The 15,661-nt window shown below is 35.2% G+C and overlaps 1 pseudogene; it reads right to left on the reverse strand.

Annotated features, from left to right (window-relative positions):
- Positions 1 to 10,103: 10,103 nt before the first annotated feature.
- LOC122896876 lies at positions 10,104 to 10,212 on the reverse strand (annotated as a pseudogene).
- Between the last annotated feature and the right edge of the window lie 5,449 nt (positions 10,213 to 15,661).

Consider the following 15,661-nt stretch of genomic DNA (forward strand, 5'->3'; position numbering starts at 1 on the left):
AAAGTGGACACACATCAGTATGCTCAACTACTATTTAACAAAGCAGGAAAAAATATCCAATGGAAAAAAGAATCTCTTCAACAAATGGTGTTGGGAAAATTGGATAGCAACATGCAGAAGAATGAAACTGGACTATGTTCTTAACCATCCAGAAAAATAAACTCAAAATCAAAGACCTAAATGTGAGAAAGGAAACCTTCAAAAATCCCAGAAGAGCGGTGCCTGGGTGGTTCAGTGGGTTAAAACCTCTGCCTTTGGCTTGGGTCATAGTCCCATGGTGCTGGGATGGAGCCCTGCATCCAGCTCTCTGCTCAGGAGGGATCCTGCTTCCTCCTCTCTCTCTGCCTGCTTCTCTGCCTACTTGTGACCTCCGTCTGTCAAATAAATAAATAAAATCTTTAAAAAGAAAAAAATCCTAGAAGAGAACACAGGCAACAACCTCTTTGACCTTGGCTGTAGCAACTTCCCACTAAACACATTGTGGGAGGCAACAGAAACAAATGTAAAAATGAACTACTGGGACTTGATCAAGATAAAAACTTCAGCACAGTGAAGGAAACAATCAACAAAACTGAAATGCAGCCTAAATAATAGGAAAAGATATTTACAAGTGGCATATCTAAGAAAGGGTTATAATCCAAAATCTAAAAAGAACTTCTCAAACTCAACACCTAAAAAACAAATAATCTACTAAAGAAATGGGCAGAAGACATGAATAAACATTTCTCCAAAGAAGACATCCAGATGAAAGGATACTCAACATCACCCACAATCAGGGAAATACAAATCAAAACCATAATGAGATACTACCTCACACCTGTCAGAATGGCTAAAATTAACAACACAGGAAACAACAGAGGAGAAGGCAGAGAAAGGGGAACTCTCTTACACTGTTGATGGGAATGCAAACTGGTATAGCCACTCTGGAAAACAGTATGGAGGTTCCTCAAAAAATTAAAATGGAACTATCCTCCAATCCAGCAATTCCACTACTGGTTATTTACCCAAAGGATTCAAATACACAGATTCAAAGGGGTATGAGCACCCTGATATTTATAGCAGTATTACCAACAATAGCCAAAATATGGAAAGAGCCCAAGTGTCCAACAACTGATGAATGGACATATATAGTTCCATATATATATATATATATGTATATATACATATATATATATTTTTTATCTTGAAGTTTTTATCTCTCAACTGATGATATAGATAGATAGATAGATAGATAGATCTCCTGATGAGATAGATAGATAGATAGATAGATGATGGAATATCATTCAGCCATCAAAAAGAATGAAATCTTAACATTCAACAATGTGGATGGATCTAAAGTGCACTATGCCAAGCAAAATAAGTCAGTCAGAGAAAGATAAATAGCATATGATTTCATTCATATGTGGAATTTAGGAAACAAAACATATGAACATATGGGAAGAGGAAAAAAAGAGAAAGAGAAGAAAACTGTAAGAGACTCTTAATGATAGAGAACAGAGTTGATGGATGGGGGTGGGTGGGGGATGGGCTAAATGGGTGATGAGTATTAAGAAGGATACTTGTTATGATGAGCACTGGGTGTTATAGTTCACTGATGAATCACTAAATTTTATTCCAGAAACGAATAGTACACTCTATGTTAACCAACTAGAATTTAAATAAAACTTTGGGGGAAAAATAAATTTTAAAATTTTAAAAATCCCTTCTATGAGGGAGTTTTCTAGCCATAAAAAAAGTCAAGAAAGAAATGAGCTCAACATTTTGCACTCATTTTCAGCTTGACACAATGGGTGAACCTTGAGCTAAAATCATTATCTGACCTCTATCTTTTCTATACCTCCTTCCAAATCACTCTTTCCCTGTGCTCCAGGCATGTAGCCATCTCTTCCCTCACTCCCTGGTTTCCTGAATGCACTGTTCTCTCTCTCGCAAGAAGGTTATTCATTCTGTTCCAGTGACCTGGAATTATTTCCTCCTTCCTTCCATAGACCCATCTCCAGAGGCATATAAGAACTGCAGGACAAAAAAAAAAGAACTGCAGGACAGATCTGATATCCTAGCAAGAGGGTGAATGGACAGAAGACTTCTAACATCACTGTGAGGGAAAAAGAAGTAGGGAAAAAGAAAAAAAAAGGCTCTTACATGCCAATTATAGGAGGTTTCTGTGTGGATTGATGTGACATAATGGAAGAATAAATATATATTTTGTATTATCTGCTAGATTCCAAGGATATGCATGAACAAGTACTGGAAACATTACATTAATGTAATTAATTAATTAATTAATTAAACAATTAATTAAATTAAACAATTAATGTAACTACATTATATTAATTGTTACATTACTTTCTAGTAATGTACTACTATACCTACACTCTTTCCCAGGTATTATAGGCATAACTAAGACCTTAAAAATCCCTCATACCCTAGATCAAATGGACATCTTTTTTTTAAGATTTTATTTATTTATTTGACAAAGAAAAACACAGCAAGAGAAGGAACACAAGCAGAGGGAATGTGAGAGAAAGAAGCAATCTTCCTTCCAAGCAGGGAGCCTAATGCAGTGTTCCATCCCAGGATCCTGGGATCATATCCTGATCCGAAGGCAGACGCTTAATGACTAAGTCACCCAGACACCCCATCAAATGGATACCTTCTTGGTAGATCTCCCTACATTCACTATCACCACCAAATTAGGCCTGTCTTCTGGTAACAGATAGACTTTATTAGTATTGAATTCATCACATTTATCTTAATTTGTAATTGTGTGTGTGTGTGTGTGTGTGTGTGTGTGTGAGTGAGTGTTATTATTTGGTTATTGTCTCTTTCTATCACTAGGTTGCTCATAGAGTAGGACCAATGTTGTTTCTCCCTGTCATTGTATTCACAGAGCCTAGTATTATGCAAGACACCTAGTAGATACTCAGATATTTTTGAATGGATTAGTGAATACATGTGATATGAAAATCATCTCTTTCATTTGAACATAATTCCATAGAGGAAGCTGGAGTTTATCTTGACAAAATAACAGTATTTACAGAGTTATAGGCCTGGCTGCGGAAAATTGTTTCAAATATTTTAGCCTAAACACAAGGATGGGGGTTAGCTCCATAATGACTAAAATAATTATAGTCAAGTTTTACACAATTTTGACAACTTGTTAAATAATCTACCTATAAAATCTTTCCATTTAATAGACAATTACTGAGTGTTCATTTTATGTAGTCTGAACATTTCATCAATGGCCTCATGGTCTTCACAGGCAAGAGAAAAAAAAGCAATACATTCTCGTGTCATAGAAGGAAATGATGGTACATGGTAAGTGGGAAAAAGCATGATCTTTAGATATTTAGGGTTCTGGATTCAAATCCCACTTCAGTTTCTATCTATGTGGTGACAGCTATTTAACATTTCTGAGTCTCTTGTCTCACATGTAAAATGATAATAATACCTACTTCATGGTGTTGTTGTAATGATTACTTGAAGAAAGGCATGCAATCTTAGTACAGAATAGGCATATAATAAATGCTGGGCAGATGACATCCAGAAAAGAAAGAACATGAACTTCGAAAAGAGAAATTAGCATCCTTGCTTGAACATTAGCTAATGAGTGAACAAAAGAAAGTTACTTCACACTTTATAACCCCCAATTCTCTTCTCAATAAAATAGCATAATAATATTAAGTCATTCTGTAATTAAAATTTATAGGGTCACCACTTATAAAATTCCTATCACATTTCATGGTAGAAAGTAAGCATTCAATAAAAGAGAAATGAGAAAAAAGAGAAGAGGAGGAGGAAAAGGAAAGGGAGAAGGAAGAGAAGATGCTATATTTGCAATCCTATATGTTCATAAACAATGGAAATACACAGCAGACAATTTTTTAAAAATGTGTATCCACAACTCAGGCAAAGGTTGAATTGAATATATTGAGCTAGATCAACAGAACAAATTCATTGTTTTTATTCACTCTCAATACATATTATTTTCTCCAAAGTATTTAACACAATTTGTAATTACACATTTATTTGCTTACTAGAATATTATCTTCTTCCCCAGTTGGCTTCCATGATAGAAGGGCTACATTTTATTTCTCAGTGTAGAAAACATAGTCAGGACTCAAAAAGCACTGTTAATTTAGAGCTATAAACTGAAAACCTATATGTACAAAGAAAGATCTGGTAGTAGATGCCCCTAGTTGAAGGGAAAAAAAAGAATCATAAGAAAATTGAAATCTCGGGGCGCCTGGGTGGCTCAGTGGGTTAAAACCTCTGCCTTCTGCTCAGGTCATGATCCCAGGGTCCTGGGATCAAGTCCCACATCAGGCTCTCTGCTCAGCAGGGAACCTGCTTCCCCTCTCTCTCTGCCTGCCCCTCTGCCTACTTGCGATCTCTGTCTGTCAAATAAATAAGTAAAATCTTAAAAAAAAAAAAATTGAAATCTAAATACAGAAATAACTACAGTCCTGTAAGTTATCCCAATGATTTGGACTTAATGAAACTAGTGAAAATATTTCTAAAATGTGATTAAAATGATATCCCCATGAGCTGATGCCAATATGAATAGCAAATACCTGATAACACCATTGCCTGATGTGCACTAGAAGAACAATAAATATTATTAAATTAAAAATAAATTTATGAAATCAATCATAATTGCTGTATAATGATTTTATTTAAAGTCAATTATTAAGACACCCTGCAAGCCATACAAAATATTTTAAAGTGTATCACCTATCCAGGAAAATATAACAGAGAGAAAGAAGTGAGAGGAAAACACAATGATTATAACTATTGTCACACATAGTATCAGTTGCAAAGTTCAATTTGTCTTATAGTTTCTTATTTCAAAAACAACAACAATTTAAGCAAGGAATCTTTAGGACATTTTTCAAGAGATTATTGTTGGTGGGAAACAAACAGATGCTATTATTCAGTGGAGATAGCTGTAAGAACCAAATGAAAAATAACATCAAAAAAGAAAAGAAAGAAGAGAAGTGAAGTGCAGAGAAGAAAAAGAAAAAGAAAAGAAAAGGAAAAGGAGAAGGAGGAAAAAAAGAAAAGAAGGAAATAAAGAAAAAAAAAAAAAAGAGAGACACTCTAGCCAGAGAATAAAATAGGTCTACAAATGTTAATTTATAGGAAATGAAGCCAATCAATGTAACCTTTATCAAACAGCACATATCTCCCAACTAAAAAATTAAAAACTACATTATTTTTGTTAAAGAACCAACAAAATGGTTTCAAAAAAGAAAGTTTTTTAATCAATGAATTAGATCATATGATATATAATATATATATATGCATATATAATATATGCAGAATTCTATACTTTAAGAGTATGGAAACACACAAATACATACTCAATAAAGGAATTAAACAGATACAACAAAATATTTTAAATTACTAAATCAATACCTGATCAAATAACTACAAAATAATAGAAGCAAAGAATTTTATAAAGGACCTTTTGGATTATCTAATATAATCTCCATAAACAGATTAAGAAATCTGTAGGCAGATAAGAAAGAAAGAAAGAAAGAAGAAAGAGGATACCATAGAGGGGAGGGATCTTTTAGGATATTATAAATTGCCAAAAAACAGATAATTAAGTAAAAAAATGGGCAAAAGACATGAGCAGACATGTCTTCTCCAAAGAAGACATACAAAAGGCTAATAGACACACGAAAAAACATTTTCAGGGAAAATTCAAATCAAAACAATATTGAGATACCATGTTATACCAGTTAGAATGCCAAAAATTGACAAGGCAAGAAACAACAAATGTTGGAGAAGTTGTGGAGAAAGGGAAACCCTCTTATACCGTTGGTGGGAATGCAAATTGGTACAGCCACATTGTGGAAGTTCCTCAAAAAATTAAAAATAGAGCTACCCTATGACCCAGCAACTGCACTACTGGGCATTTACCCCAAAGATACAGATGTAGTGAAAAGAAGGCTTATATGCATCCCAATGTTCATAGCAGCAATGTCCACAATTGCCAAACTGTGGAAAGAGCTGAGATGTCCTTCAACAAACGAATGGATAAAGAAGATGTAGTCCAAATATACAACGGAATATTACTCAGCCATCAGAAAGGTTGAATACCCAACTTTTGAATCAACTTGGGTGGGACTGGAGGAGATTATGCTAAGTGAAATAAGTCAAACAGAGAAAGTCAATTATCATATACTTTCACTTATTTGTGGAACATAGGAATAGCATGGAGGACATTAGGAGAAAGGAAAAATGAAGGGGGAGAAATCAGAATGGGAGATGAACTATGACAGACTATGGACTCTGGGAAACAAATGGAGAGTTTTAGAAGGGAGGGGAAATAGAGGGATGGGTGAGCCTGGTGATGGGCATTAAGGAGGGCACAGATTGCATGGAGCATTGGGTGTTATACATAAATGTGTAAATAATGAATCATGGAACACTACATCAAAAACTAATGATGGTGACTAACTAAAAACTAAAGTATGGTGACTAACATAACACAACAATAAATAAATAAATAAATAAATAACCTAGAGCAATTAGAGGTTTGAAATAATGCAGTAAAAACAAAACATGTAAAGAAGAAAACATATAGAAATATATTTTGGCATTGGGATCAGTTACTTTTATTAATAAATTAGATATGGAAGGAAATTGTAAAGAAAAAAAAGTCAAGGATGAGTTTGGGACTGGCTAGATGACTTTAGTCATTTTCCCCACAATAAGAGAAAACTGAATATATGACTCTAGAGCACACAGAAGGTGTCAGGGTAGGGGATTCAAATTTAAACTCCATCAATATGTTTTCTTTTTTTTTTTTTAAAGAAAACATTTTTTATTTCCTTTCATTTTTTTCCCAGATTTATTTATTTTGTAGGGGACAGGGCAGAGGGAGAGAGAGAATACTGAAGCAAACTCCCCACTGAATGGGGAGCCCAATGTGGGGCTCAATCCCAGAACTCTAAGGTCATGATCTGAACTGAAATCAAGAGCTGGCAGTTTAATCGACTGAGCCACCCAGGCATCCCTAAGATTTTATTTTTTAAGTAATCTCTACCACCAATGTGGGGCTTGAACTCATAACCCTAAGATAAAAAGTTGCATACTTCGCTAACTGAGGCAGTCAATTACACCATGTTCCACCAATATATGTTTTAAGTGGTTGGTATTTGAATTTCCTGGGAAGAAAGTATAGAAAAGGAATATATATCTGAAACCAGATCCAGATGAATTCCCACATTTAGTGTTAAGATAGAAGTGAAACAACTGGTAAAAAGAGGGGGAAAGAAGTAGAAGAAAATGAGAATAGTCTCTTAAAGCTTCTAGTAAGAGAAGGGCCAATTTTTAAAAGGAGGGAGTGGCAAATTTTGCCAAATGCTGCCTGGAATATGCTAAATTTACTCCCACCTTACACAAACAATTCTTTCTGCCGGTTTCAGCTTTGGACTCTACATTTAAAAAAGTCTGAGAATCTCTCCAATTTCCTACCTGAAGAGCAAAAACCATTTAGGCCTACAATATAAAAGGACAAAGTGAATGAAAAAAATGTGCCAATTTTCAGATATGGGTAGTAATCTGGGATCATTTATATTTAATGAACATTTTACTATATAACAAAGTAAGCCACAAAGAGATGAAATAGCTAAATACTTTTAAAGCAATTGCTAGAAAATGACAAGAAAAGAGTATAGAATATTAGATCTAAAAAGAATAACATTTTCAGCTTTGAACATAGAAGAAATTAGAATGAAAAAGAACAGATTTTAAAATCCAATTATTTAGGATTTCCAATCAATGAAAATGTCCACAAGATATAATGGTTGAGGGTACTAAAGGAGTTTACTGGACCAGTCATAGACAGGCAATAACCAACTTATCTTCCTCACCACTGTCCCTGACTAATCAGATCTTAAAGGGGCTTGTAGTCAATTACAGAAAGTGTTAAGTTCCATTTAGTCTAATATCAAAACTCCAAACCATAAACTAATGAAATTCTTCTCTTCTCTAGTTTTGGCCTGTCCTAGCCTCATAAATCTGCAGAAATGAGAAGGAATATAAGCACCTTCTTTAATTTTTCTTTACTTCTTCAAAATCATTTTCTAGCTGCTATTTTATTCTCTCTAGAGTTGGGTCTGGGAAAGGTGAATTATGGGAAAGGGGCTGTGTTTGACATCAGGGCCTATTTGTTTTCTCCTGAAGCATTTCAGAGAAATTCTCAGTTCCTTCAAAGTACAGGATGCCCTCTTATATGCTGGTGTTTTAGACAACTTCCCTTAATCAGTAGTCTCTGAGTCTTTGTCTATTGGAAAAGTCTTCCCTTACTCAGAAGACTTGCCTCTCCTGGAAAATGATTTCTGGGCTCTCCAGGGCAGAATCCCTTTCAAGATGACAGAGTTGAGTTCCCTTTCCCTACTCCCTTTGGATAAGAAAAAATCCAAACATCTTCATCAATCTGTAATGCAGCTGGCTCCTCTCTAGATAGCCAGCCTGTCACTTTTGAACTTCTCAGTCCAAAGAGGCTGGCTGAATACCGGTCTCTTGTGTAACTTCAACATCAGGAGACACAGGGCACTCTCTCTAAATAGTTACCTTAGAGCTCATCCAACTTCACTCGAGCTGTAGAAATATCCTCTTTATTCCTCTTTGGGGAGTGAGAGGAGAAATGCCAAAGAACACATGCAACTCTCTCTTCAAAGAAACTCTAGGTATTTGATCTCTGTCTTCTTCTATTTTATGCCCAGATAACCAATCTGTTTAACTGAGCTGTTGTGTATTATACTGTTTTGCTTTTAGCCAAAACTCTGAACCAATGAGAAAGTTTACAATTAGCATATTGTTTCACCGTTACAACTTTGTCGGGTGTTCTTTGATTGCTGGTGATGTTCTAAATCAGTACAATGTTTTAGAAAGTGTTATAAGTCTTTCTACCTAGTAATTCTGTTAGAAATACCCCAAAAAGCATGAAAAGATTTATGAATGTAGACATCTACTACAGCATTTCTTGTCTAAAGCAGTTTCCAGATGAGAAATATCACTTATCGTTAAATAAGAAAAGCTGTTTCCTCAATAATTTATATTAAGAATTATTTTTATTCACTTTATCACATTTCAACTTTTGTGTATCGTAACACTTGATGCCCTCCTTTAGTCTTGACCTCCTGATCTTATGTCCATTTCTCTGTGTCCCAATTTTGTTTGAATTTTGTTGCATATGAAAGTATTTTGTGAGAAGATCCCTCAAGTAACTTACAGACTAAAGCAGATGTAAAGGAAAGAATGAATGAGAAAACCCCAACAAGAACAAATGCTCAACTGTCCAAATAGAAAAAATGACATTGCTGAGGCAACGGTGACTCAAAGATATCATATCCCCCAACCCAGACCATCAAAACAATTTAATCATAATCTCTAGGGTGGGATAAGACTTTATTTTCTTTTTAAGTATCCCCCATAGGTGATTCTAATGTATAGCCAAGTTTAAGAACCACAATCATAAGAAGTATTATCTAGAGAGAAAATGGGACAAGCAATGGAACTCATGATAAATGTGCATTATACAGCCACTCAAAGCCACTTATTATCTTGTGTCTGTTTCTACCATTATATTTGTTGCTCCCTTCATGGGTCTCTGCATCCCATATGTTAGTCTCATCAGTTAATTTGTAGGTTCCTAAACATGCCAGGTCCTTTTAGGCTCAGCCTGATTCTCTTCCTCATCCACCTAGATCATTCCTCCTTTTTATCTGACAGCTAAAGTATATATTCTCCTATACAGATGGCTTTCCTGACCTTCCAGACTGACCCGGGAACTTGTGGGTATCAGAGTACTTCCTGCTAAAAATGGAATACATCACACTGTATTGTAATTGTTAGTTTATTTATATTTCAGTTTTTATCACTCTAAAAACAGGAATACATTTCCTTCGTCTCTGAATCCCAGTACTTATCAAAGTTTCTTAGCCCAGATGAGGTGCCTAACAGATAATAGGTTGAATTTTTAAATGCATATGATATAGTAGAAATGCATATTATGTAAGCACTAAATGCATATCCTATAAATGAAAGGAAGGAAGGGAAAGGAAAGAAGGGAAGGAGGGAGGAAGGAAAAGTCTAACATTTACAGAATATATTCTAAATGACATTATTTATAACTTCAAGTAATTCTCACAACATATTCTACACTTGATCTTAGCCAAAAGGCCGAGAAGCAATCTCACAACATATTCTAGAGTAAATATTATTTTCCTTATTTTAGAGGTGACAAAAACTTAAGGCCAAGAGGCATTTTTTTGATTTTGGGGTTTTTAAAGATTTATTTATTTATTTCAGAGAGAGAGAGAGAGAGAGAAAGAGCGTGAGTATGAGCAAGGAGGAGGGGCAGAGGGAAAAGGAAAGAGAGAATGTGCAGCAGATTCCCTTCGTAACTGTGAAGCCTGACTCTTGAAGGTGTGGATCACACTACCCTGAGATCGTTACCTGAACCGAAATCAAAAGTTGGATGCTTGGGCGCCTGGGTGGCTCAGTCATTAAGGGTCTGTCTTCAGCTCAGGTCATGATCCCAGGGTCCTGGGATTGAGTCCCATATCAGGCTCCCTGCTCTGCAGAAAGCCCACTTCTCCCTCTCCCACTCCCACTGTGTGTATTCCCTCTCTCACTGTGTCTCTCTTTGTCAAATAAATAAATAAAATCTTTAAAAAAAAAAAGTTGGTTGCTTAACTGACTGAGTCACTCAGGGCCCCCACGGCTATGAGTTTTAAGTAAATTATCCAACACTGAGGAGTTAATAAGTACCATTTTCAACTTCTGAACCCAGATTTGTATAACCAAAAGTACCTTGCATTTTCAAAATTAAAAGTTATACTATAGCCTTGATTTAGGAAGAAATTAAAAGGTATTTGAGGTTAGAGGCTAAAGGCAGAGTAAGTCACCAGCAGACAAGAAAGCCAATACATTTCCGACAATGCTCAAAGTAAATCCAATTACAGTCTTTGTAGAGCAAATTTGGTAAAACTGTACTACTGAAAAAAATCACAATAATTTAATAATCTTACATATAATATTTTTGTGCATTTAACCATTCTATATGTAAGCCTCCAATAAAATTCTATCATATTTAACACTGTCACCAGAATTTCCCTGCTAGGGTATATAGAACCATTCTGCAAATTAAGTTTTTCAGGACCAAACAGCATTGAAATCCTTTATTCTCTCAACTTCCTTGCACTAAGTCGATCAAAATTGAAAGAAAATATGTAGTACCTATATCTCTGTGCTTATAATTGTGATATCCTGCAAACAAGTTATTTTGAGATTTCATAAAATGTGTTAGTAGTAAGAAACAAGCAAGAGAAACTATCCTAAATCCACAAGCAAATCCATAATAAATAAGTGTAAGTATTAAGCAAGATGCCTTGAAAATTAAGGGCAAACATGTATGGGATGCAAAGAGATTATAAAGCTGAATTCTCATTTTCCATTTTCTCTAAAACCCCAAAAGAGGTTGAAAAAGAGGAAGTTTCAAAAATAAGAACAAAACTCTTTCTTAATTTTATTTCTATAGTTGAGAAAACTGAGGCTCAATTCGTAAGTCTTGCTCAAGTACTCATGGTTATCACTTTTTTTTTTAATTCGACAGAGATTACAAGTAGGCAAAGAGGCAGGCAGAGAGAGAGGGGGAAGCAGGCTCCCTGCTGAGCAGAGAGCCAGATGAGGGGCTTGATACCAAGACCCTAAGATCAGGACCTGAGCCAAAGGCAGAGACTTAACCCACTGAGCCATGTAGGTGCTCAAGTATTCATGGTTAAAGCAGTTAGCATTTGAAATCAATTCATTGAGAGCCAAACCCATCTTTATAGTAACCCGTAATGACCTCACCATTACTGGTCTCTCTAGCCTTGCAAAATCATAGCAAAAAACCCCAAGGTAGACCTTCCCTGCTTTTTTTTTTTTTTTTTTTTTTATTTATTTGACAGAGAGAGATGACAAGCAGGCAGAGAGGCAGGCAGAGAGAGAGGAGGAAGCAGGTTCCCTGCTGAGCAGAGAGCCCAATGTGGGGCTCGATCCCAGGATCCTGAGATCATGACCCGAGCTGAAGGCAGCAGCTTAACCCACTGAGCCACCCAGGCACCCCTCTTATCTCAATCCTTTTTCTCCTTTGGTCAGAGCAGTTGTTTTTTAATCTATCTTGGTTTATATTGCTTGTAGCATAAGATTTCTAACAATATTGTCATATTTCTCCTTGTATTTTTGTTAAGTATATAAAGTAATGTGTTTATTTATTAACAAGTTCACAGAGAATGCAGTGTAAAATGAGTACAAAATATTACTCTTAATGGCGAGTTTTTGCATTGAGATAAGCATTTCACTATTGTTATGGAAGACTAACTTAAGTAAAATGATTAAATGAGGAGTAGACACCCTGCTCAATACCGGAGATATATTGTCAGTGGATAACAAATGGAAAGGAAGGAAAACATTATTAAGGAGACTCTCAAAATGTATCTAGCCATCCCCAATGAGGACAAATGTCTTTAACTTGACTTATTATATCTCAGGGTAATAAGAGAACTTGCAAGCAAGATTACTGAACCACAATTGACAATATTCAAGGAAATGGTTGGAAGCTAGAGGTATTCTTAGAGGGATAGCGCAAAGAAAATGGAACTAAAGACAATATTCAAGTTTGTCAAATTCAAATGCCTCTAGGGGGCAGACAAGTAGTATAAAAGAGTGAGGTAGACTAGTGGGGGCACATACTGAAATGGGGAGCACAGGTTCTGCCTACACTGAGCAGCACTACTCAGTTTCAATCAGTTGTTTTTATGAGGGCATATGCCCTTTAGTTGGCAGGCCCTATAATTCTTCAGGAGTACTAAAAAAATCTAGATTTTAGTATTATATATTAGCATCAAATTAAAAAAATATTTACAGGTTAAACACAAAAGAAATAAAAAATCATATTTTCTGCCCATTTTTTGATGTGTTTGTCTGTTTCGTGTGGGTTGAGTTTGAGGAGTTCATTATAGATCCTGGATATCAACCTTTTGTCTGTACTGTCATTTGCAAATATCTTCTCCCATTCCGTGGGTTGATGAAAAAATTCTGCCTATGCTGGATTCAGATGTCAGCCACCGGTTTACAAATGTTTGCTATTTTGTTTTTCCGTTTGGAAAGAAGACAAGTAAAATTTCCTCAGAATTATAAAATGACATAAAGCAGGATGAATCTGAGATATAAAAGCAATCTAATGAAAATGAAAGACTTTCAGGCAACCAAGGCTTGACTGAATATGCCCCCAAAAAGACCCATCAACCTAAAAGAGACTAATATGTCTACAATAGAAGAAAACTAAGTGTTCTAGCTCACATATTTGAACAGTTCATACCTAACCTAAGGTATCTAGCTTGAGGAGACTGCTGCAGCTACCTTATTCCATTTAATGCCTACCAAGCTAATCCTCTCAATAAAATTTCAGTGTCATGTAAATCAATATACTGAATACTATGGTCTCCATAAGAGTTGTGTCTCATTATAAATTGATAGACTAATAGTTTTGTCTGCAGATCTGTCTCCAATGAGTTTGGCTAATGGAAGTTCCTTCCTGAGAAACAAATCCGTTCACACCATGCTTAAAGGTGAAAAACAGAGCTTGAATTTTGGCAAATTCACTGAAGCAAATTCAGTGCATTTTGTTGGTGGATACCAGTAAGCTGCTTCCCAAAACTATCAAAATTTACTACCCACCAATTTTTTACTTTATTAGTACCAAAAATCTAAAAATGTTGTAATTATCCAACAGGCAGGAAAAAGAAAAAGGTTGGGAGATTCCAATAGAATGGTGAATTTAACATCAATCCTGAGCAAAATTCCAGGATGGAATGATAGTGTTGTAAGTATATTACAGAGATGCCATGGATTCAGTAAGCATAATTTTTATTAATTCCAGTTATTAAAGTAGAATATTTTGCAACTATGGTAGACTCAATGTACCTAAACTTTAGAAATACTGACACTCGAACAGTTCTCACTAATGACTTTAACAATTCTCCTTCGCTCCTTACTTGAATAAACATAGAGATATTTATCATATTTTCAGATCACAAGGTTACATGAAGAAATATAATGGATGTCAGAACCAGAAATCAAAATGATAGAATGGAATGAGTCCAAGTAATTTTTATCTGAATTAAATTTAAAATCTTTCATTTCAGTTCCTAAAACCAAATGTCTAAAGTAGATGTATAACATCAAAATGCCCATATTTGAGGAGAAAATTTGAACTTTTTGGCAATAATATCAAATTGAGTAAATAGCATAATTAATGGAAGCTTAGTTCAATGGAATTTAAGTTTTCTTCATACATAGGAGAAAGGTAATAATTAGTAACGATACTCAATAAAGCCAAACCCATATCCAGTATTCAGTATTCAGGCCTGAATAGGCATATAGGCTTATGAAATTCATTTGGAAAACAGGACATAATGGAGGGCAATTGTAACAGGTTATATGGGAAAAAAATTGAAAGAACTAAGGATATTGGGATGGAGAATATCAAGTAAGATATAAGAATCACTCTCTTGTACAGCCACTGTGGAAAAATGTATGGAGTGTCCTCAAAAATGAAAGACTTTCAAAAATTAAAAATTAAAAAGACTTTCAAAAGTTAAAAATAGAATTACCCTATGGTCCAGCAATTGCACTACTAGATACATACCTGAATATTACCAAAATACTAATTCAAAGGGATACATGCACCCTGATGTTTATAGCAGCATTATCTACAATGGCCAAATTATGAAAACATCCCGAGTGCCCATCAACCGATGGATGGATAAAGAAGATACGGTATGTATGCATGTGAATGTGTGTATGTGTGTGTGTCTATAAAATAAGTGTGTGTGTGTGAGAGAGAGGGAGAGAAGGAGAGAGAGAGAGAGAAAGAGAGAGAGAGAGAGAAAGAGAGATGGAATATTACTCAGCCATAAAAAAGGAATGAACTCTTGCCATTTGCAATGACATGGATGGAACCTAGAGAGTACTATGCTAAGTGAAATAAGTCAGTCAGAGAAAGGCTAATTCCAAATGATTTCACTTATATGTGGAATTTAAAAAACAAAACAAATGAGCAAAGGGAAAAAGAGAGAGAGAGAGAGGCAAACCAATAAACAGACTCTTAACTATAGAGAACTGACAGTTACCACAAGGGAGGGGAGTGTGTGAAATAGGTGACGGAAATTAACCTGTACCTGTTGTGATAAGCTCCGGGTAATGTAGGGAAGTGTTGAACACTATATTGTATGCCTGAAATTAATATTATACTGGATTTTAAATAACTGGAATTTAAATCAAAACTTAAAAAAATAATCATTTTCTAATATCTGAAGAGTCACCATAATGTCAAAAGATTGTTCAGTCTGATCCCAAGGAGTAGTTTCAGGAAAACATTTCAGCTCACTGTAAAGGATTTTCTCAGGATCAGAGATGCCACAGGACAGAATTGACTGTCCCAGGATGCAGGGATATTTATGTGGATACTGAATAACTACTTAGGGGAACTATTACATTGGAGTTTCAAAAATTGAATGGCTCATTGTATTTGGCTAATGATTTTAAATACTTGTCTGAAAAACTTAGTGTTTTAAGGATTTCCTTGTATATATCA

The sequence above is a fragment of the Neovison vison genome, chromosome 1, assembly GCF_020171115.1.
Source record: "Neovison vison isolate M4711 chromosome 1, ASM_NN_V1, whole genome shotgun sequence".
Taxonomy (NCBI): domain Eukaryota; kingdom Metazoa; phylum Chordata; class Mammalia; order Carnivora; family Mustelidae; genus Neogale; species Neogale vison.